Source organism: Ursus americanus, chromosome 23, assembly GCF_024610735.1.
Source record: "Ursus americanus isolate L20-20 chromosome 23, mUrsAme1.1.p, whole genome shotgun sequence".
Lineage (NCBI taxonomy): Eukaryota > Metazoa > Chordata > Mammalia > Carnivora > Ursidae > Ursus > Ursus americanus.
This window is the reverse complement of record NC_142149.1, coordinates 12826384-12850477: the sequence shown is the minus strand read 5'-3', so window position 1 is coordinate 12850477 and position 24094 is coordinate 12826384. Positions and strand designations below refer to the sequence as shown.

At 52.3% G+C, this 24094-nt stretch overlaps 1 protein-coding gene across 1 annotated transcript in view; it reads right to left on the bottom strand.

The window, feature by feature from the left end:
• The window catches only part of CACNG5 (calcium voltage-gated channel auxiliary subunit gamma 5), a 41235-nt gene extending 18562 nt beyond the window's left edge, over positions 1-22673 (bottom strand). The window contains exon 1 of the mRNA XM_045814123.2: positions 22547-22673. The gene's annotated coding sequence lies outside the window, so the exon portion shown is untranslated. The remainder of the gene's footprint in view (positions 1-22546) is intronic.
• Positions 22674-24094: the final 1421 nt, after the last annotated feature.

Below are 24094 nucleotides of genomic sequence, written 5' to 3'. Positions count from 1 at the left end.
ATCATAATAAAAAAAAAGAAATAGTACAATTATTGAAATAAACTGGTAGACACATAAATAACATATAAAAACCAATAGCTATAATACCGTTGGAAAAAATAATGCTGTCTATGTAGCAACAAAATGGTAAATATAGGGAAATAAACTTAACAAGGTATGTGTTAGTGCTATATAAAGAAAACCTTCAAATTATCAATAAGCATAAAATAAGACTCATAAATAAAATATCATGTTTTTAGGTAGGGAGGCAATGTCATAAAAATGTCAACTCTCTCTAAATTAATCTATGAATTCAATGCAAGCAGTTCTCTTTAGAAAAATGATATATGAGTCTGGGATTAGAATAATAAAAAGCAACATTTGAGAAGCACCTGAGAAATCCTTTTAAGGTTTTTTGTTTTTGGTTTTGTTCTTTCGTTTTGTTTTGTTTAGAGAAGGAGAGAGGGAGGGAGGGACTAGGGAGAGAGAGAGTGGAAGAGAGAGAGAGAGAGAAATCTTAAAAGGCTCCATGCCCACTGCGGAGGCTCCATGCCCAGTGCAGAGCCTGATGCAGGGCTTGATCTCAAAACCCTGAGGTCATGACCTGAGGCAAAATCAAGAGTCGGATGCTTAGCTGACTGAGCCATCCAAGCACCCCTGAAAAATGCTTTTAAAAATAAAGATAGATGAGTGGGACCTACCAGATATCTATGCTTACTATGTAGCTATAACAATTAAAACAGTTTGATGTTGATGAAAAAATAAACTAAAACAAATCATTAAATGAAACTAAAAAGATATTTTAGACTTCCATTTCTTGTTATGATCAACTAGCTTGTATTAGACCAACCGTCCTGTAAAAATAACTAGAACAGCTTTATAAAATGAAACATATCTCTTTGAACACATTGTAGAGGAATCAAAGAAACCAAGATTGTAGAGGTCAAGACCTGAAGATAAAGGAAATGCATTTGACATAAGCCCAACATGTTGTGCAACTTTTCCACTTGAAGCACGTGTCAGTTCATACAGAGTGTGGGTCTCAGAAGCTGGGAAAAAGGCTATGAGGATCTTAGAGCAGACTCATGATGATACAAAGTTGGTAATCAGTGTTCAGGCCTCATCAAGAAAGGCAGGTCTGATAAGTAGCCCAATCTTTCAAACAGAGGACCTGGGAAGGCTTACGCTGCAGGTGAACAAGAGATCAGCTTCCACAAGATGGTGAACAAGAGATCAGCTTCCACAAGATTGAAACCTATTTCAAATCAGCTCAATTCATGACTGGATGCAGGCAATATTCTCTGATCTAACAGACTGCCAAAAAAAAAAAAAAAAAGTAAATCCTATTTGGGGGAAGATAACACCATTAAGAACTTCCAGAATTTTCCACTAAAATGTGTAGCATTCAATCAAAAATTATAAGACACATCAAGAGGCAAAACTATGACAAAACAAAAGAGACATCGGAAAAAGGAATGATGAAAGTCACGATATAACATGATGACACTTTTAAAAGTGCTTTAAGAAAGCAATCATCAACCTAGAATTTCATACCCAGCAAAAATATCCTTTAACATTGAAGACAAAATTAAAAAAAAATATTTTCAGAAAAGTGAAAACCAAGGAAACCTGTCATCAGCAAAGTTGCATCAAAATAAATACTTGGGGCACCTGGGTGGCTCAGTTGGTTAAGTGTCTGACTCTTGGTTTTTGCTCAGATTGTGATCGCAGGGTCCTGGGATTGAGCCCCATGTCTGGCTGCTCAGTGGGGAGTCTGCCTCCCCTCTCCCTCTCCCCCTCCGTCTGCTCATGCGTTCTCTCTCTCTCTCAAATAAATAAATAAGTCTTTTAAAAAATACTCAAGAGATTCTTCAGGCAGAATGATCTTGTACTGAAGCACAGAAATAAAAGAAAGAAGAAAAAATGAAAATTATGTGGGTAAATCTAAATAAAATAGTGAGTGTAAAAAGGAAAAATAATACTATCTTGTGGGTTTAAAATGTATGTAGAATTACTCTGAAGCTAATGTGTCTTTTTTCTCACTCTAATTTTAAGATTTTCTCTTTGTTGAACTGAATGATGATGAAAACATGACTTATCAAAACTTGTGTAAAGCAAAGTTAGGCTAGAAGGAAAATTATAGCCTAAAGAGCATGTATTAGAAAAAGAGAATAACTGAAAGTAAATTATTTAATTATCTATCTCAAGATAGGAAAAAATGCAAATAAATCCCCTCTCCAAATAGGAGGAAGAAAACAGTAAGACAGCAGAAATGAATGAAAAGAAAACAAGCCCAAGCCTCTAAAAAAAAAAAAAATGCCCTAGCATAACTGGCAAACCCCCACCAAGACAGAGACAAAGAGAAAGGGAGAATGAATGAATGAATGAATGAACAAACGAACGAATGAACGACCAGGGCTAGCAAGGCTGTGAGACACAGGCACTCTCATATATACTTGTTGAAAGTGAATATGCAGATCTATTCGAGGACACCTATGAAAATTAAAAATGCAATTACTGCATGACTTACTAATTCTGCCTGGAATGTACAGATATATTCACAACACTATACAAAGATGTATGTGGAAGGATATCTCTGCAGCTCCACATGAACAGCAAGCAACTTAAATGACCAATGGGGGAGCTGGTTAAATAAACCAGGATTCAGCCATATAATAGAATGAAAGCTCGGTAGCTATTAAGGATGAGAAAGCTCTGTGTGTTCCATATGGAGAGCTCTCCAAGATTAATTATTAAATGATAAATGCAAAAAATCCAGGAAATTGTGTATGGTATGATACTCTTGGGTAAATTCATGACTCTTCAAGATCTCACCCACACTGATGGTGAAACCGTTAACTGAACTGAAGATAGTGAGAGATTTGTGAAGAAGAATGTGTGAAAGGGTTACAGAAGTGCCCCTCATTGTTAAACACACCTTATCCCACAGAGGGCAGGAGGATGGGAAATCCCTGCCCTAAACCTGAAGTTTAGTGAAAGGATTCAACATATGCTGGGAGTCCAGTGGACTGGTGTGTGACTCTGACCTAGAAAATCTAAAAGGAGAGAGATGTTGGCTACTTGCTGTGGTGGTAGGAGGGAAGGAGAGTTCACCACTGCTGTTGTTGGTTTGTACTGCCCAAGTTTGTTGGGGCAAGGGATGTAGAAGCATTTCCATAGACCAGTGGGCCAAGCCTGGGAGCACAGCACTAGCATGGAAGTGACTAGGGTCCCACCCAAGATGGCGGCCATCCAAGATGGCTGCCAGGAAGGGGGAAGGAGCTTCAGCAGGGAGAAGCTGGTGGCAGGGGGGAACCACTGGATTCCCAAGAGTCTGAGGAAGGAACCATGAAAGCATACAAAACCCACATGAAGGGAAGTACAAATTAGAAGGCACTGGGGGTGGTAGGGTGTGTGTGTCTCTCTGAAGAACCCAAGGAAAGGACAGTGGTAAAAAGACCCAGCCTTGAACACTCCCAAACCCAGAGAGTCTATGCCATGTCATGACTATACCTGTCAGGTAAGAATTCTACCCCTCCTGCCTCCTCTTCCTATCCCCCCTCCAAGCCTGCAGCATGAGGGAGGGGTGCAGCAAAGAAGAAAAGAAGCCAGCTGTACCCCGCTGCAGGGCTTTGAAAGGCTTCCCACCACAACACAGCTGAGCAGAGGGTGGTCAGTTGTTGTCATTTTGCCTAAAGTGGGAAGGTTTGGCTGTCATTTGGGACTGGACAGTCCAGTTACTGGCTGGGGAACTGTGCATTCCTGAGAGACCAGAAGAGCCACACAGGGTGCCTCAGCATTCATCTGGAGCCAAGGGAAGAACCAGCCCCCGAATCAGTGTAAAAAAGGGGAGGAGGGCTGCCTCGCAATTACATCCCACAGGAACTTGTGCAGGGCCTTCGGGTTAAAAACAAGCAACTCCCATTGAAGACAATGTTCTGAGGGGGAAGAGAAAGAGATCATTGCCCCTTCCTCTCCCTCTTTGCAGGCAGGCTCCCCCATGTTGAGCCACCACCTGCTGGGGCAGAACTGAGAACATGACAATGGCCTCCCCGTGTGAGAAGTGTGGAGGCTGAGGTCCTAGCTTCAGTGCAGCCTGAAGAGAAGAAGGGCCAGACTGAGCAGCTGGGAGGGGACCTCGTGCCTGCGTCAGCAAGGGGCCCAGCAGAGGTGCCGGGGTGGGGGGCAAATGGGTGGGCTCTGACTCTCCTCTAAGTCACGGCGTCACCACTCCCTCTTGGCGGCTCCCCACCTCTGCCCATTTGCTGAGTTCCCCCCCCCCCCGCCGCAGGGACCTGGGTAGGACAAGAGCTCCATTTCCTCCATCCCCCTTTTCTAGCCATCCATCCCTTCTGTGGCTCAATGAATCCAAGTTTCAGATTCGGTTCCTGGCTGGAGGGATACCCACTCTGGTGGGCTGAGGATTTCATTGAATGAGTCCCATAAAGACCTACTCGAATGGCTTCCTCGCCTGTAGAATGGGATTAGAGTCACGTGTCCTCATGGGGGGGGGGGGTTGGGGACTAGTGAATTGATACCTATTAAGGCACTTAGAATGGAGGCTCTCAATAAAGGGAGGGGTGTGTCCGGCACTCACCACCGTGGCTGATTTAAGAGCTTTGCAGGTACTGGAGACAATTATTTTTAGTTCGCGGACCCGCACGTGCACGCCAGGAGCAAACATGCACTGAAGGCCGTGGAACGTGAGCGTCAGAACAGGACAGACAATGACCACGACAATGAAGAGGGTGATGACAGTTTGCCACTCGAGGGGCCTAAGTAGCCCCTGAGCATCCATAATCTCATCCTGAGACCCACCTTGCCAAGTCGCATCGCTATGCTTTCTTTTCGTAGAAGAATCTGAGGTTGAAGACATCGTGGTCACTCAGCTCGTTCAGTGACAGAGATGAGATTCAAACTTCGGTGGGTCCGGCCCCACGCCCATGCTCTGGGCATTTCTCCCCCAGCCAGAGATGGAGACCAGCCTCCTCTCCGTTCAGCCCACAAATGTAAAAAATGCTATTCTCTTCAACAGCACAGAGGTGGGTTCTCGAGTAAAGGTGTGGGTGCCGTGGAGCTCCCAGCACTGCCACTAGCCACGAACCACGGGCACACCTGCCCTTCCTCCCTGGCCAGTCACACCCTCACTGGGTGGCACATGAGGGACCCTGGCAGCAGAGGACACAACAGCCCACCAGCAGATGTCCTGGCCAGCCCCCACACCCGCCCCTCGTGAAAGGAGCCACCCCCCCGAAGGTCCACCCCAGCAGGAATGAATTCTTACTTTGCAGGAAACCCAAAGCCTCTTTAGAAAAGACAGGGCTGCACACTTCCTTCTTCTTTTAGATTCCACTTAGAGCGGCAGCGAGGGTTGCAAACTACATCGTTCCGTGGCACGAAGTCTCAACTGCGGACAATTAGAAGCCCACTCGTGTGGCCACCTCCTCCCATTCACACCGCCGGCAGCACCGGCCCCGCTGGACATCGCTGCCCCCACCGCTATCGGGTGCAATAAAAGCCAGCCAGAAATGAAAAACAACGCCGTACCCCGTGTCTTAATATGTGTAGACAGAGAAAATGTTCCGGCTTGATCTAATTTTGGTGACACTGGCCATCTATCAGATCCAGTCTGCAAAAGCTTGCAGAAGGAGCTGGGTCCGGAGTTTTCTCCTGTCCTCAGGATCCTGATTTGGGGTCTGCTTGCTTCTCTCACCTGTGCACGCTTCTGCCTCCCGGATTCCTGCAGGCCAACCCAGACAGGGCTCTACTCAATTTACACAGATTAAGTCACGTCATCCTTGCACCCACCCCTTGCGAGAGGCACGGTTATTAAAACAAGGATAATGCTAGTAGGAACTTCTTCAGAGGGTAATGAGGATTCAAGGAGCTAGTTTAAATGCATCTAGTTTAGATAAGAATGGTAGCCCAGCGCACAGTCAGTGCACACAGCTCATCTTAACCCTGGTCCTTCTCCCCACTTTATAGTTGGGAGGTTGGTGGTTAAGCCATTTTGCCAGCGGTCCCCCTGCCAGAGGGCGGGGGAGCTGGGACTTGAGCTGAGCCACCCGGCCTTAGCATCTGCTCTGCCGGACCGCCTCTTGTTCGCCTCTCGGACGGCTTCTCGTAGGGGTGCCCTGGTTAGGTTTCCACAGAGGCCTTAGCTCACCACCTTGGAAACTCGCTTCCGCAGAGTGGAGACTCCTGACTGACCGTCAGGAGCAAACTTTGCTCTGATTTTTCTCAACACGATCAGCCTCTTGCCGGAGATAAAAGGGCTGAAGGTTTCAAGTCCTTTGGTCCTTGATCTTTGCGTCACTGAGGTGGATGGATAAGCCAGAGATATTCCTTATAAAAAGTAGTGCTATAAACAGTGATTACGGAGGAGGGGGAGAGAGAGAGGAGGAAGAGCAGAAAAAACAACTGAGTGTTTCCTGCTGGACACTTGGGAGCTATTCTTGGTCACGTCCAGCCCCCCTCCCTGCTTAGAATATTTATGTTTCGGGGGAGATATTTCTTCTGCTGTGGATTCTTCCTTCTGAGAGAAGGGAGAAAGGAGGGGTGGGGGCAGCCTGGGGAAGAAAACCGGTCTGGCTTTGGAGAAGCTGCCTGGACCGCACTGGGGCCTAGAGGCCAGCTGGGAGCCTGGCAGAGGGCATGCCTCCCCCCGAGGGGCATGCTGCTGCTCGAGGACTCTCGCATGACAATCCATGTGGCCGGGCCAGGTTACAAAGCACCCCATGCTCCCGCCAAGCACCGTTTCCCAGCCTCCAGCATATTCTACCGTCACTCAGGATTCTAATGGTATGTGGCATGCACAGTCACGCCTCCCCTCGCTCCAATGGCCCATCTCCTGCCCCTGTCCGCATGGCCCAGCCCTGCCCCGCTGAGTCCCAAGTCCTACGTCAGATAGAGAGCCAGCCAGGTTGCTGTGGGCCCAGGAACGACAGCCCCAAGCCCGGATTTCCAGCACTCCTGAAGGTTAGTGTAGAAAGCAAGATGATACACCGACCACATCAGGGTGATAGGCTGGAACAAGACGGGCGAGGAGAGCGAGCATAGAAGGGGTGATGTGCCTCTCTGACGAGTTAGCGCTCACCGTGATGCTTTCTGCTCCCCTCCCTGTGGCTTGAGGTTTAACAATGTCTAGGCCAACCTGAGGTCGTCTGATGGCCTGGTTGGGAGCACGGCCCTCCCTGAGAGTCAGGAGGCCCATGGCCGTGTGGGATGTGGAGTGGAAGTCCATGGGCTCTCCCAGTCCCAGGAGGTGGGCCAGTCATCCCTGGAGGGTCCCTGGGAGTCTGTGTCCCAGCAGATGTCTCAAGAGATGATGTCAGAGTGCCGACAGAGTTTTTACGCAGATCCTACTATTTCCTGACTTGATGACAAAGTGAAAGCCTGGGGAGGAACGGAGGGCAAAGAAGGAGGCGGGTCTCACCTTTCACCGGGCCTGGGACGGTTGGCGACAAGGTGGGGGAGGCAAGGGCTGCTGCTCTCCCTCATTTTCAGCCAGCAGCATACCTCACAGGCCCGAGAGCCATCAGGCATGGAGGCGCCCTGGTCTGGAAAAAGAGGTGCCAGGCAGGATGAGCATGGACCTCAGCCTGGTTCTGGCTGCTCAGGTCATAATGCCATTGGCCCATTTGGTCAAGGCCAGCCCAGAAGCGCAGTGGGGGCCCTGGAGCCTCAGGCAACTCACTGAGCCTCTCCGAGTCTCATCAATAATACAGGGATGATCGTTTCTTTACAGAGTGCCTGTGACATAAAGGATTCCGTGACATAAAGTAGGTCATGGGCTTTCAGCCAGTGTCCGTCTTTATTCCTTGATCCAGAAAGGAAGCAAGACTGGCCACCAAGGAGGCTGATCCCAGTGAGGAAAATACTCGGGGTAACAAGATGGCGCCGGTGGGGTGGGCGCAATGGGGGAGGAAGCTTGCGTGCAACTCCCTTGAAAAGTGGCCTTGATAACTGTCTCCACCTGAAAAAGGCAGAGACCGGGGTAGGACTCGGCAGGCTGGGAGGCACAGAAACCTTCAGGAACTGCTTCAGAGGAAAGCGCCTGTTCTCTAAGAAGTCAGGTCAGGAACTGAGGCGAGAAAAGAGAACGGCACCCCCAGGGCCTCTCTCAGAATCCCACAGCCAGACAGGATCAGACAGGACACAACCTCAAGCCCTTATACCAGTCACGCTCAATCCCTGCTCCCTGTTAGTGTTAAACGAAATCCCAATGCTGGGTTGTTTCAAGACCAATTATATCTGACTCTCTGGTTGGGTGGGGGTGGGGTGAGGCATCAAGACTAAAAAAAATTCCAGATGATTCCAAGGTGTGGCCAAGGTTGAGAGCCACGAGCCAACATGGGGACCCTCACGAGCCTGGAGATGTACAGACCCCACACTCATGGTTTGTTTTCAGTTCAATTTGGACTAAAACAGAGCTATCCAATATGGCAGCCACTAGCCACATGTGCCTCTGGAATGCTTTGAAATGTGGCCAGTCCAAAATGAGACATGCTGTCAGCACAAAATACACACGAGGTTTCTAAGACTTACTACAGAGAAAGAATGTAAAAAATCTCATTGGTGGTTTTTAGAACATCGATTACATGTTGAAATGGCATGTTGAGCTACATAAAATACATTAATTTTACTATATCTTTATATTCTTTTAATATGGATGTAGAAAATTTTAAATGACATCACATGGCTCGCGTTCTATTTCTGTTGGACAGTGCTGGCCTGGAGACCAGCCAATTCAAAAATGTGTTTTCTCTGGTTCTTCTATTTGTAATCTTGTTTCATCTGTTTTTTGACAATAACTTTCTTTCACACTTTGCCTCATGATTCCCTTTATGTAAGATTCTTGACATGACAAAAATGAAGAAATGGAGAACAGATTAGTGGTTGCTGGGATCAGAGACCAGAGGGGGGGGGAGGCCAGTGTCAACAGGAGGGGTCCCCATGGGTGTGGAGATGGGCTGCATCTCAACTGAATTCACATCAAGATTCTGGTTATGCTGCTTTGTCCTGGAATGTTGCGGATGTTACCACTGGGGGAACCGGGTAAAGGGCACATGGCATCTGTCTGTGTGATTTCTTAAAATTGCATGTGAATCGACAATGATCTCAAAAGAAAAAGCCCAATTCAGAAACAACAACCTCACCTCTGAAACAGTAACTCTCAGTAAAGTGGGGTATCCCTTTTGGAAAGTCACTTGGCAACACGCACCCAGCCTTATGTACGTTCGTTACTCTTAGTCCCCAAAGTTCAACTTTGGGGAATTGCTGATACGGAAATAGATATAAGGACAAAAATACACAAAGGTGTCTATTCACTATTGTTTGTGGGCGCGAAATGCTCAGAACCACCACAATGCCCTTCTGAAAGGGAAGGGTTATATGAACTACAGCTTTATCCACTCAGTGGACAGTTCCTGGGCAGTTCCTGTCCTCAATGACAATGTTGTCATCGAAGGAAATGCTGGTAAGACAATGTTAAATGAAAAAAAAAGTGGGATGCAAAATATCGATAATTTGTTTGCTGATTTGTAAAGCAAGATCCTGGGATGATGAATAGAAAAATTTAATTAAGAGTGGTGCTTTGATAGTAAGATTACGGGTGAATTTGTTTATTCTTCCTACTTTACTATTTATTTCCTCCGATTTTGTTTAATAAAAATGCGCCACATTTTTAAAGTGACATAATGATCTTTTCCCCCCCTTTTTTTAATTAGTTGTCTTCCTGAAGCTGAGGCAATGCCAGACTAGGTAAGAAGGCAGGTGTCTGCCTTGCCCCCTGCTGGCTGAAGGTGGTGGTGCAGCCTGGAGCCCAAGGGTGCCGTTTTCATTGCCTTTCTTTCCTGGGGTAGTACCAGAGATCTCAAACACCCCCACCCAGAAATAGGGAGTAGGGGAGAGGAGGGAAGACTGCCTCTCTCTACTTTTCTGAGTTTCCCAATGTGATTTTCTCTACTTGGGGCGCATGCTCGTATCCGTATATATGTGAACTGTAAGATAAAAATTAACAAAAGATGACCTATATATAAAGAAAAATACATATTTTAAACCACAGCAGTTTCATGGCAGAGGGAGGCTGACAGTGAATTCCCTCCCCTCTCCCTGGAATGGCCTTCTCTGCTTCTTCCTGGGGCATAAGCCAGGCTGCCCCAGGCTCCTGCAACGTTCTATTTTTATTTTCATTATTTAACTGTGTCCCATATACACTGCTAAGTGGAGTGTTCAGTTCCATAGCTTAATGGACAACTGACCTCCGTCTGCGATGCCCGAGTCACATGGAACTCCGCAGGCCATTAATGGGGTCCTCGGGCCCCCTCCCCCTGTCAATTTCAGTCCCTGGTTGAAAGCGTGGGCATGCGGCTGCCACGGGGAAGGAGGGGGCATCCAAGGAGGGAATGAAGCAAGCAGCCCACACCAGCAAGGGCGTGCTGGGGAGTCACGCAGACCTGTGGACGGTGTTTGCTCGCAGCCTGCTCTCAGGAGCCGAGCAGCTCATGGAGCTGGAGGCGGGATGACTACTGACTTGCTTTCTCACCTCCACTGGCTTATGGATGATTGATTGAGCTCGGCTCCCAGCCAGACGGGCAGGGAGCTGCCCTGGGACCCACCTCCTGGAGCAAGAAGGGGTTTTAATTCCTCTACCTCATCTTCTTTCTCGGTTATTGAGTTCTACACCCTCACAGCGCTCTACACCGTGTGGTCTGACCACGAAGGTTATACACACAGGGACCTGGGGTCAGTCATCAGGCAAACAGGGAGAAACCACCCTGCACAGAAGGGTTTGTTGATCTACCGCATTGACCTTGACGCTCCGCGTCAATGATGTTTTACCAAATACTTTCAAACATGTTTGTGACCTCCCTCGACCCTCCTGTCAACTCTGGGAAGATGGTGTTACAGGCGGCAGGAATCATTCTGCGGGCAAGAAAACCACGGCTGAGAGAGGTGTCCCGCCCAGGGAGGACGTGAAGTTGCATCCTCTGGGGTACAGTCCTCTGCCTGTGTTCACCCCATGCTCCCCACAAAGAGGCTTTTGGGTGCTTTCCCAGGTAGACCCAGGACAGAGCTTAGGAAGGGCAACCCCCAGGACTTGGGCTTCCGGGGCCCTGAGCTGACCCGTGCTGGATCTGGCCCTCCGCAGGGCAGGAACCAGGCACGGTGGGCTGTTTCTGCCTCCTTCCCCTGGCTGACTTCTCTCCCCTTCACAGCTCCCCCTGCCCCGTGTGGTGACTCCGGGCCCCTCACATGATGAGTGTTCCTCATCCTTCCCACAACAACACATTCGTCAGGAGGGAGACAGACGCTCCGATCCGGAGGGAAGGGGGAGGGAGTGGAAGAAATCAATAGTGCAGAATGATGGCTCTATATTGTGCCTCCCATGCTTTATTTCCTCCACAGAAGCACAACGGAAAACAAATGTTGGCTGTGGTTCTGATATGAATTGATCCTGAAGCCGGGTGAACCCAGCCGTGCTCCCTTAATGGCCAGCCATCGCCTGCTGGCACTTGGGTTGACAACGAGTTCTCAATCAATGCACAAGGGCCACCTACTTATTTGATTTGGATGTCGCAGGCTCCTTTTTGCTCGCAGCAGGGTCTGAACATAGGTCACCAGCTGGGTGGGGCGGTAAGGGAGGTTTAAGGAGGGAAGCGGGGCCTCTACCATAGCCCCAACCCCATCTCTCTTGCAGAGAAAAATTCCTACCTGCCTTGGGCTCAAATACCTTCAAAGCTGAGCTGAAATCCAACTGGTGCAAATAGCATTATCAGCCAGTAACACTTTAGTCTGAATTTGCAGAGCCTTGTTCTTAACAGAGGCAGTCACAGTGCCTATTTTAGGGACATAGTGAGGAGTGCATGAAGTGACTCACACCCAGGGCCCAGCCCGCACCTGGCATGGTCATCAGCCAAGCTCTGGCTGTGAGCCTCCAGCCCCCCAACTTGTGTGGTGCACTGTACACTCTCGTCTGGACAGTTTGGTTAACCTCTTAGGCCCTCCGTCTTCTCAACTAGGAATGTAAGATGATACTTCCTGATACAGGTGCTAAGAGGATGAAACACAGTATGGTATGTGGGGCTGGGCACAGGTCCTGGCATTTGGCAAGTGCTCCCCCCTCAAGCTTCTGGAAGTTTCCTGTGGGAGTAGGATGAGGGACAGGCACGGGGGGCTGCCTGGAAATCTGGAGCGATGTCCCATAGAAGGTTTCAGAGAGGGGGCAGCACATGGCAGCCAAGGACACAGAGGGCCAAGTGGGGGCCCCCACCTTGGGGCCCTTTTTATTGGTTCCTCAGGGAGCAATCAACGCCCCGAGAGCAAAGGAAGCGTGAGAGGTGGAAGGACCTACCCCATGCAGTTCACACCTGGGGCTGTATCCCAAGAAGTTACAAAAGTCAAGGGCTCTTCCTTCAAATTCGCTCTGGGTTCAAACCCCTGCTGCACCACTTACCTGCTCTGTGACCTTGGGCCGGTGGCCTCACCTCTCCGTACCTGTGTTCTGCGTCTATATGGGGAGGATAAAAACGGAACCCCCTTCGTGGAGCTGTGTGAGGACTGAGTCACGTGTTGTTACTCAGCCGGCATTGTGCCCGGCACACAGGAGCCCCTCCATTCGGATTTGCAGGGATGATGATTACATCACAGTTCTCCCGACATGCACCATTATTGTGGCTAGGGCTGGGCGCAACAGCTCCCTGGGCCGACTTCTGCCTCTGAACGTGGGTAGGGATTCCTGCCACAAACGCTCTAGACTGTTGAAGTCCACAAGGGCTCTGGCCACCCCATCCATCACTTCTACAGCTGACGAGGGCTTCCCTGGGACCTGGGGCCTGGGGCCTCAGGAAGCTAGTGTTTGAGAATTCTTGCCTCCGTCAGGCAGCGTTCTAGCTGTTTCTCTACACAACGATCTGACTCAGTCCTCATGATGACTCTGGGAGTGCCACGCGGACGTTCCCCATTCATGTGGGAGCTGAGGCTCAGAAATGACAGTCCATTGGACTGAGGTCACACAGACACTGAGAGGTGGTGTGGGCTCTGCACCTGGCTTCGGAGACCGCAAAGCCCCAGTGGCTCCACAGTACCAAACAGGAGTGGAATCCAGGAGGGTCAGGCTTTGGGGACCCAGTTATCAGGGCGAAGATCTAGGAGTAAGGTTAAAATGACCGCTATGGGGCAGTAGCAAAGCCAGAGGTGGTCTCACGGTAGGGCTGGTGTGGAAGGTGGGGGGTGAGAGTGAGCAGGCTATCTTGATGCAGAAGGTTAAAAAAAAAAAAAAGGCATTTTCTATGCACACCTTCTCCTGCCTTCACAGCCTCTCCCTCTCCCCTCACACACAGGGGAGAGCCCTGCCTCCTGCCTACCTTCTCCAGAAGACAACACCCTCTCCAGGAGAGAGTGGGGGCCCTCCTGACCCTATCACTCACATCTCACTCCCTGCACTCCGTCAAAGAGACGCCTCGTGCCCTGGAAGGGTGGAGCTGGCCTTGGCACTATGCATATGCCAGCCCCAGAACTCCTTCGGGGGAGCGAGGAGAGGCTGACCCAGGTATCTTGGGTCTCCAGGGTGAGGAGCTGCAAGCCAAGGTCACCCGCCAGGGAACAGTCACCTATTTTGAGAGCAAGTGAGATTTATGCAAGAAGTCGCCCGCCTCCCAAGGCAATGGCTGGGGGTGGCTGGTGTCTGAATGTATTATCCCATGGGGGAAGGCACTGCTTCCTGGCATGCCAACGCTTCCTGCTCGTGGCTGCCAAGATGATGCTCCCAGCGCCGTCCTCGGTGGGACCTCTACTTGGAGGGCAAGCTGTGCTAAGCGGAGGAAGGCCAGGGGCAGAGCCAGGAGCCAGGAACAGAGTGAAATTCCTATGAGCCTTACACCTAGGACTCCGGCTTCATATGAGCCCTGGAAGAGAAGAGGTTGACAGGCAGGAGTGCAGAGTGCCTCTGCCAGCCAACAGCTGTGTGGCCTTGGACAACTTACTTAACTGTTCTGAGCTCCCGTGTGCTTATAAAATATGGGGAACCATACTTAAAAAGATTTTCAGGAAAATGACAAGTTTCGGTGAGGATGTGGGGAAAGTGGAACTCTCATACATTTGCTGGTAGGAACATAAAATGGTGAGGGGCACCGTGGGCGGCTCAGTTGGCTAAGCATCTGACTCTTGATTTCGGCTGAGGTCATGATCAGGGTCACGAGATCGAGCCCCACGTTGGGCTCCACGCTGGGCAGGGAGTCTGCTTAGGATTCTCTCTCTCTTCCTCTGCCCCTCCCCCCACCACATGCATGCTCTCTCTCTAAAAAAAAAAAAAGAAAAAGAGAAAAGAAACATAAAATGGTGCAATCATGAGGAAAACAGTTTGATGGGGTCTCAAAAAGTTGAACATGGAATTACCCTCTGACCCAGATTGCTCTCCTAGGGATGGATGTAAAAGAGTCGAAAACAGGTGTTCAAACAAATACTTGCACATTATTCAGAGCAGCATTATTCATAATAGTCAAAGGGTAGATGGGACGCAGATGCCCATCCGTGAACGAATGGACGCACAAAATGCAGTAAATCCACACGATGGAATATTATTCAGTCACAAAAAGGAACCAAATGGTGGTTCCGTGTGGACGAACCTGGGAAACGTGACACTCCGTGCAAGAAGCCAGACACAAAGGCCACAGGTTGTATGATTCGGTTTATGTGCAATGTCCCAAGGAGGTAAGTCCCAGAAAGCAGACGAGTGATTGCCGGGGACTTGGCAGAGGCAGGAACGGGGAGTGACTGCTTAGTGGGTGGGTTTCCCTTGGGGGTGACGAAAGTGTTCTGGAATTAGAAGGTGGTGATGGTGACACAGTGTTCGAATGTGCTAAGTGCCCCTGAATTGCACACTTTACGACGGTTAAAATGGTAGATGCTAGGCTATGTGTGTTTTACCACAACCAGACCCCCTCACGATTGACTCTATTTATATCAAAGCTCACGATTCACCACAATTGAAGGAGCGGGTACTGGAAAGTGTCCATACAAGCAATTGTTTGGCGGGGGGGGGGGGTTGCCGAGTGGATTAGAGGAGGACGAGACACGAGGCGCTGGGCACGGAGCCGGCACAAGGTAACGGCTTAGAAACCCCAGCCTCCCTCCCATGTCAGAAAACAGCCTCTGTCACACATGGCCCTGCACCCGAGGAGCAGCTGGGACATGGTTTCTGTTTCTAGTTTTTTTTTTTTTTTTTTTTAAGATTTTATTTATTTGAGAGAGAGGGAGAGCGAGAGAGAGCACAAGCGGGGGGAGTGGCAGAGGGAGAAGCAGGCTTTCTGCTGAGCAGGGAGCCCAGTGAGGGGCTCGATCCCAGGACCCCGGGATCATGACCTGAGCTGAAGGCAGGCGCATCACCGACTGAGCCACCAACATGTTTTTAAGATCCTGTGGCTGCACGTGGAGAAGCAGGGGCTCCACTGCCTCCAGGAGCAGCCAGAGACCTCCTGCCCCGGACTCCAGGGACAGACGTCTTGAACTTGCCTTTACACCTGGGAACTGACCTCTGGGAGGTGTCACGATTACTACTGGTGACCATGAGCTTTGTGGGTGAGGGCAGGTCTCCAAAGAGCAAAGGAAACACTGGGGACTGATTTCTGTCATTAAGCAAGCAGGTTGCAGGCACCCCTCGGCGAGCCCCTGGCCTAGCGGGGAGGGGGGAAAGGAACGGATGCTGGCAGTGCTGGGGGCAAGTCGGCTGATGGAGGTGTGCAGGGGATGCTGCAGAAGGGCCCCTAACTAAGGAACATCTGGGAAGGCTTCCTGGAAGAGGTGACACCTAAGCCGAGTCCTTTGTTCCTGTCTGGTGAGGAGTTTTTGCTTTAAATGAAGGAAGGAGAAGAGAATTTTGGAAAAGTCAGACCCTGTGCCTGGTGACTTGGTTACATTGTCCTTTTTACAAACTCCAAGGGTCTCAGAAAGGCCATTGGGCTCCTTGGGTTTAAATTCTGGCTCTACCAGTTATGATCCAGCTGACTTTGGGCAAGTTAACTGACCTCTCTGTGCCTTAGCTCTTCACCTATAAAATACGGTTAATGAGTTGCCTGACAGTTAGGTAAGGTCAGTAGAGCGCTCAGCAGGGGAGACACAGAGTAGGGGATATGTATGGGATTAATCATCATTATATCCATTGCTTTTGCACCTGACCGTGGCTTTGGGGCCAGGGTCACTGACAAGGTGTCTATAAGGATCCATGGCCTCAGAATTCAGTGGAACCTCTCTCGGTTGTTATGGAGAGGGGGACAGGCTCCGTGTCCACAGAGCTAGGAAGACGAAGAGAGCAGTCCCCACATATCCAGCATATTTTGTTGTTTGATGTATGATGTCTGTTGTCTCCCTTTTGATTTGATCATCACCCCAACCCGGGTGGTAACTCCTCTCCCCCTCACTTTACAACTCAGGAAACTCAGGCTCAAAGAGGCAAGAACTTGCCCAAGGTCGCACGGAGCCGTGGAGCTCCATCCATGACTGCCCAGTATGGGGGCTGGGAGGCTCCGGACTGGGAGCCTCACTTTCCATCCCCAGGTCAGTGCTCACCAGCCAGGCCTGATTCCTGGTCTGCAAAATGGACACGACAGTAACGTGCGTCTCGTAAGGACTGGACCGCAGGAAGCTTACCCAAGACTTCGCACATGATAAGCACGCAGGAGATACTAGCTTCCGTTACTCCGCGGTCTCCTCTTAATGGGAGAACTACCCAGGACCCATGCTCCCAAGGGACAGACAGCACAGGTCTGCCATGGCTCATCATCTCGGGTCCCCAGAGTGTGTGGTTGTCCCCCTCCCCAACCCGGGCTCTCCCGCTTGAGCCAGAATCTTCCTTCCTGCCCATCCACGCCCCCCATGCCAAGCTGCTGGTGCAGCTGCTGCATTTTGCTCAAGGATCCCCACTGCGAGGGCAACTGGAATACTGGCTTATTCCAGGGGTTCTCGCCTCCCTCACCCGGAGCCAGCAGGCAGCTGGCTTCTTTCCAGGCTTCCAGGCAAGAGCAGCCCCCTCTACCCACCCCCACCCCAACCTGTGCCAGCTGCCTCAGTTTCTGCCTTGGGCAGGTGTCCGAGTCCATGGCACGCCGTCTCCCTCCAGGAAGGGCTCGTGCGTGTCCAGACTCCTGGAGCAGGAACGCTTCCTGCAGCCTCCTTCCTGGGCAGTGATCCAGGCAGGCTGGCCTTGAATTCTGGGGAGGTGGGGAACCCCACACTGGGCAGCAACGCCAAGTGCACAGAAGTTTGCTTGAGGCTTCACCAAGGCCACCCCTTTTTCTCGCCAATCTAGGTTCTGCTGTCTAGAATTACACACAATGAGTCATTCCCCGATTGTTCGGCCATAACACGAACCACTTCAATCACAAGAAAATAAAGACAGTAAACGAGGAGGGTCATCAAAACTTCACGACCTCCTTCCACAATGTAGCTCTTGAAATATCCTGTCCCTCCCTCCCTCCGAGACCACTCTGTCCCCGGGGCATGCCTGTACCCCCTCAGCAGCCGGCTCCGAGCGGCGCAGCGAAAGCTTGGCCCCTTGAGCCCCGGACAGACCCATGTCCCGTCCCGGCTTTGCCACTTCTCAGCCCTGTGATTTTAGGCCAGTGACTTTATGTCTCTGCTTCCTCCTCCTCAGCCCTCGGAGAGGGCGGGGGAGAGGGAGCTAGACGGTTTAACTTCCCTTGACCTTGGTAGACACTGGCCTTGACCTCACCAGATGGCCTCGCTGCAGCTCTGTGAATAGACGCACATGTCCGGAGCAAGGGCCCGGAGCTGGGAGAGAGGGGAGGGTGCTGCCTGCCCTCGGGCTGTCTGCGCGGGCACGGAGAGTGGGGGAGCCCAGGAGCTGGCACGGGCCGCACCGGGGACGGGGACGAAGGACAATGCACGGGTCCCCGCAAAAGCCGAGGCCGACAGAGATTCTGGGACTAGTCCAAGGCCACACACAGCTACTAAGCGACTGAGCTGGGATCTGAACTCACCTCTGCATGGCTCCAAAGTCCACGTTTCAGTGTCAGATAGAACATGAACAGCTCAAGTTCGTGTCCCTAACTGTACCACCCACACCGCTTAGCCCTTCTGGGCCTTGAAACATGAGGCAAGGAAATCATATGCACCTTGTGGGACCAGTGTGAATACATGGGGAGAACCCTTCGCATGGTGTTTGCACCCCACAAGTAGTAAGCACGCGGCTCTCCTTTAGCCTGGAGAGAAAGCAGAAATCCTCAGAGCCCTGTCATGACCCTAAGACGACCAGGGCCCATCAGGAGCTGGCCCACTGCTGCCCACCCAGCCACCTGTGTCCTTCTTGCTCCCTGACTCTCTCTTCCTGCTGCTTGGAAGGCTCTTTGCCCAGATCTCCGCTTCACTCGCTCCCTCCCCTCCTTCCGGGCCCTGGTCACGTGGTGGGCGCCCCCTTTGAAAATGGCCCCTCCCCCTCCCCCTCTAAACCTCCAGCCCTGCCTTGTCTTTCTCTCGAGCATTTTCACAGACAGCCTACTCTGTATTTTCCCTGTGAGCATGTTTGTTGTTGGTCCCCTCTTTAGAATGCTTGCTCCTAAGGGAACGGGATTGAATTTTGTCTATTCTGTTCAAAGCTGCAGCCCCAGTGGTTCTCAACAGCAGGCGAGTCTGCCCCCCAGGGGACATTTGGCAACGCCTGGAGACATTTGTGGTTGTCACGGTGGGAGGAGGGGAGCTACTGGCGTTTAGAGGGTAGAGGCCAGGGCTGCCGCTAAACACTGTGCAACACACAGGACAGCTCCCCTCCTCAAGAAGAATAATCTGGCCCTAAATGCCCATAGTGCCACAGCTGTATCTCCGTCACAGAACAGTCGTCAGCACATACACAGTAGGTGCTCAATAAATGCTTGTGTAGAAGAATGAAGAGCTGCTGTCCTCATCATCATTATTTAAGAACAGATATCATTGTAAATAATCTTCGAGAATGATCGTGGAGCCAATGTAATGTTAAATGTCAATTACATCCCAATTTTTAAAAAATGGTTGTCATTTGGGAGTTCATGGCCAGAAGGTCATCCTGGTGACCAGAAACTTCTCTCTAGTCTGAGCCCTGCTCTCAGAAGGACCCCGATGGGCTGCCACACAGTCATGAGCCAAGACCAGAACATATTTTAGGCGCTGTGAGGGCCCAAGCGATGCTGGCCTGCCTCTCCCCGACTCCAGCCTGCGCATGGGCCCCCCTCAGCAGGAACACTCAGTTCTCGGCCCTGCATCCCGCAAAAGTTGCCCCCACACTCAGGCCCACGCGTCCACCAAGCAACCACCTCCACAAGCCTTTTAGGGTGATCCCAGACGAGCGTGCACCCCCAGGCCTCTTGCAGCCCAGGAGACTAGTGGGTCTGAGTGAATTATGTGGTTTTCTGCTCTTTCTGAGGAAGGACGTGGGATGTTCAGGGAATCACAGGAGTTGAAAGCTCCCCTGGCCCCGCTCAGCCCAGGCCTTTTGCTGACCTAACAAATTACCACTGACAGTTTTAAACAGCCAGCGTGAGGAGCCCAGGCTCTCCAAATGCAGAGAACACCACCCCAGAATACATTAAATGCCACGTGGCCATGGGCTAAGGGGAAGGGGGAGCAGCAGAAAAGGAAGGATGCTTTTGCCTCGGGCCTAGCTCACCCCTGGAACAGGCTGCCAAGACCGCGCCCCAGCTCCCTCGGTGGGCCACGCACCCCACCTTCCCACTGAGAATTCCCACTGGAGGTTCACAACTTCCCCTGCCTGCTGCCTGCCCTGCCCCATCTCCCCTAGTTTTCCCCTCTCTATGGGGCTAGTAAAGTAAGAACCTTTTTCCCTCCCCTGTTCTCCCCACCTTCTCTTTCTCCTCTCTTTTCCTTGCTCTCTTCCTCTCCCTTCACACACAGGTCCTGAAAGCTTTTTTTTTTTTTTAAATTGTGTTTATTTCTTTGAGAGAGAGAGAGAGAGAGAGAGTGCTCATGAGCACAAGTCGGGGTGGGGGGAAGCAGGGAGCCCAACGTGGGGCTTGATCCCAGGACCAAGGGATCATGACCTGAGCTGAAGGCAGACCCTTAACCGACGGAGCCACCCAGGTGCCCCATGAAAGCTTTTAAATGAGTCATAAGGTTTTGAGGCTGACAAATGGGTACAAGGCACAAGCCACAGAAACTAGTCTCTAATGGTGGAATATTAGACAGCAGGCAGCTAGGTCTGGGGAAACAGGATATTCGGCAGGCAGGGGGTGTCCCTGAAGTCACATGTAGCTGGCCCCAATTCTGCCAGGGAGGAAGGCTGACCCCAATCCAGAATGGAATGAAAGAGCTCATGCCCAGTAAGAACCTAGGAATGAGCCAGCAGGCTACGTGGGGCAGGCCCAGGACACCGCTGGCTGGAAGCCTGAGGCAAAGGCATCAACTCCCCCCAGAGGCACGGCTTGGTGGAGACTGGCTTCTAACTCTCGCATCCTCGCTTTCTGGGACTCTGAGTTCAATCGGTGAGCTACCCGGATAGACTCACACCACTTGCCCCAGCACCGAGGATGGCATGAGGGATCCCAGCGGCACCGTCGCCTCCCTCAAGGCGATGGCTGAGAGCCAGGTGGGGGGCTGGAGGAAGCAGAGACAAGCAGCCTGGGACACCTCCAATGATCCACACTGACATCTGTGTCCTTGCTTTACACAAGAGCCCTGGCCCCATTCCACAGACGAGGAAACTGAGCCTCCAAGTGGTTCTGGGACTTGGCCAGTGTCACACAGTCAGTGACCCAGCTGGGACTGGAGCCCATGTTTTCCACGATGATGATGACGTAGGGCCTGCCTCCTCCAGCCAAGTGGGAACAATTCAGTCAACCTCCCCCCTGCGATCCCCTCCCCCACCCCAAGTCCTGGAACCCCAATTCACAGCCTGAGAATGGCTGAGCTCTCCCAGGCCTGCTGCCAGGATGCCAGGGGTCTCACCAACTGGATGTGTGTGTGGACAGGTCAGTCCTGACTCCACCCCGCCCCTCAGGGTGCCCACTGCCTTCCACACACGAGACGTAAGATGAAGACAGAAGTCTGGGAGAGGGATGCCTGAGGCATGGCTACAACTTGCATCTTTCCTAGCTGCCCTGGGGAGCAGGCCCCGTGATGGGATGCCCCAGCCATCTCCAGCTGCCAAGTCAGCAGAGAAGTGAGGCAGAGCGAGGGCTTCTCAGGCAAGGAGGAGACTCTGCAAGGGCGGCTGGCTGGGGTGTCAGCAGAGAGGCACAACCAGTCACCAAGATGCCTGTGGTCCTGAGATGTCCTGAAGCCAGAGCATCGAATTGAAGCCAAAGTCCCTGCACCCTCCCTGCCCAAGCTGGGCTGTGAATTCAGCAAGCCCTGGGGCTTCGAGAGATGAGGGAGTGGCAGGAGGCGGCCAGGAAGTCCCATCTTTTGTTCCCTCAGGTGGTGTGGACTGGGAGCCAGCACAGGTGACAGCTAGAGTGTGACGTCTGTCTCCCACTTGGGGACCCAGTGCTGGGTCCTGCTCTTGTCCGGTCGCTGATAATCCCACAAAGCGGGTGAATCCCTTCCCTTCCTGAACAAGAGCTTACCCAACCCTAAAAGGGGACAGGGAGGTGGCTGGCAAGTTCTAGGGGGCAGGTGAGAGCCCGAGGCTGCACCCAGGCAGGGTGAGGGGACCACCCAGGCCAGCACTGGAGGGGCTCAGAATACCATCCTCCTTCCTCCCCAGCCAGGTTCCGGGAATGACTGCTTAGAGCCCTTTCAGTCCCAAGAAGTGATAATTTGACTTCACTTTGAAAATTTTAATGAACTGCCTCTTCATGGGTTGCCAAATTAGGATGAGGGCAAAGACAGCTCAAGTAATTAAAATGGGGAGGAGGGAGGCTTTGGCGTGATGGGGGAAATGTGCTGCTGTGTGCCTGGTGGGTGGGAATCTCACCCTCAGCCCTGGCCCGCGGGTCCCCCTCCCCGCCACCGGCTTCTCCCCTGCCTGTCCATCTCTGCTCCCGGCGTCTGGCAGCGACACTTCCTCCACCCAGCGGGACCTGGGCATCCTCGCTGCCCCAGCGGTCAGGAGGGAGAAGCGGGGAGTTCAAGGCATAAATGGACAGCCCCGCTCAACAGGTGGTGGTGGGCTTTCGCTCCCGCATTATCCGGATAATTTCTGCCAGCCCCACTCAAGCCCGTCGTGGAAGTGTGCCCTCAGCTTTGGAGTGGGCAACCAGAACTGCCCAGCAGCGCCGGCAAAGACGGGGCGGCATCTCCACCCCCGCACATTCCCGACACGCACACGCGCGCACACATACGGACACGCGGGCACACGGACACACGCGCACACACGGGCGTGTACACGCGCACTCCCCACCACGCTGTCCCTTCCTTCCCCGCGCCGGACCGAGACGCGCGCCCGCGGGGGGACAAGGCGGCCCCTGCCCCTGGCGACGCGGTAACGGGGAAGGGCGGGCAGCCCCGCGCCGCGGCCGAGGCGCAGGCGGGAGCTCGTCCCCCCGCGCCCCCGGGATGGGAGAGCCAGTCTCCCCGCCGGCTTCCCGGCTCCTACCTCCCCGGAGCGCCCGCGGCCCCTCACCGTGGTCGGAGGTCCCTCGGCGGCTCGGCGCGCCTGGCACGACCTTCGGCGCCAGGTTCCCGGGCGCCCGCCCCGTCGCGTCAGGCCGAACCGCTCCGCGCTGGCGACCAAGCAGCCGCCGCCGCCGCCGGAGCCGCGAACTCGGAGAGGGAGGAGCGGGTAGGGGGCGTGGCCGAGGGCGTGGCTTCCCCGCCCTGGTGCGGCGAGCTGCGGGCAGGAGGCGGGGCCCTGCGGACACTGGGCTCCACCGCGGGAGGGGAGCCCGTCGGGGGGAAGCTCCGCCGCGGGGTCTGCAGGTGGAAAGTAGGGGCCTGGGGTGGGGGAGGAGAGGCTTTCGGGGCCGCTTAGGGGTTGCCTGAGACCCCCTGACTTTGATCAGACTTCCTTTCAAATTCCAGCTGCTCCCGCTTAGCAATAATTAACAGTAAGCACCGCCGCCGCAAGGCCGGCTGAGTATTAATGATCGCCTCCTGGGCGCTGTGGGCTCTTCCGGGCGCTTTGTATGTATGAAGTCATTTAAAGCCTTCCCAGCAATCCCATTTTACCGCGGAGAACATGGAGGCACAGAGACACGAAGTGATGTACCTGAGATCACACAGCCGGAATATGACAGATCCAGGATTGCAGCTCAGCTCTAGCGGGCTCCAGGATCGGTTCTTCTAAACCTCGCTATGCTTGCTTTCGGTAGCATTAAGCAAACGGTTTGCCTCTTTGAAGTATTCAATGGAAATCTAGGTACAATAAATGGTAGCAACCAACATTTTTAAATTTCTTCTTTCTTCAGTCTATATGTCTCCTTTCTTCTCTGGGCCCTCGACGCTCAGTAGGTGCTCAATAAATTTTTGTTCATTGATGACTAATTTGAAAGCTGCCGCTGGAGCCAGGGTGGCCTGTTCAGTGAGAGTGTATATTGGCACCCAAGGGTTACCCTTTCTGGCCTGAATGCTTGCCCTCTGTAATGGCGACCCGACCTGACCAATAGCCTTGCCCAGCATGGGTGTGGTGTGTGACTTGCTCAGGGACCAGCAGCTTCTGCCCTCTGCTCTAAGCAGGAGGCACCTTCCTGCAAGGAGAGGGGTCTCTGGAATATAAGCTGGGCCAGCCAGGCCATAGGGAGGTTCTGCTATGGGGTCAGTAAAATCCCTGTAGACCATGAAATGGTGGAAGACGTGGAGTATGTCTATGTTTGGGGGCAAAAGTAGGTTGCCAATAACAACACATCAGCAATGAATGTATTTGTGGGAACTGCAAGGCAAGAGCCCCAACCGGAGCCCTTTTGCTGCTGAGATCTGACCAGGGCATCATGGGAGAACATTGTCACATGTGAGTGGGGCCCTGTGGAGTTGGGACAACGGGAGGTTCTTGGGAAGGGTGACCCAAGTTTCTATGTGTGGCATTTTAGGCCTAAAAGAATGCCCAGCTTTTTTTATTTCTCCTACTTCCCCAACAGTGCTCCTCCCTACCCCCTAGAATTCCCTAAGGAGGCGAGGCCTCTCACCCCTTGGACAGGTGCCCATATCTCTCAAAGCCTCAATGTCCATCAGCCCC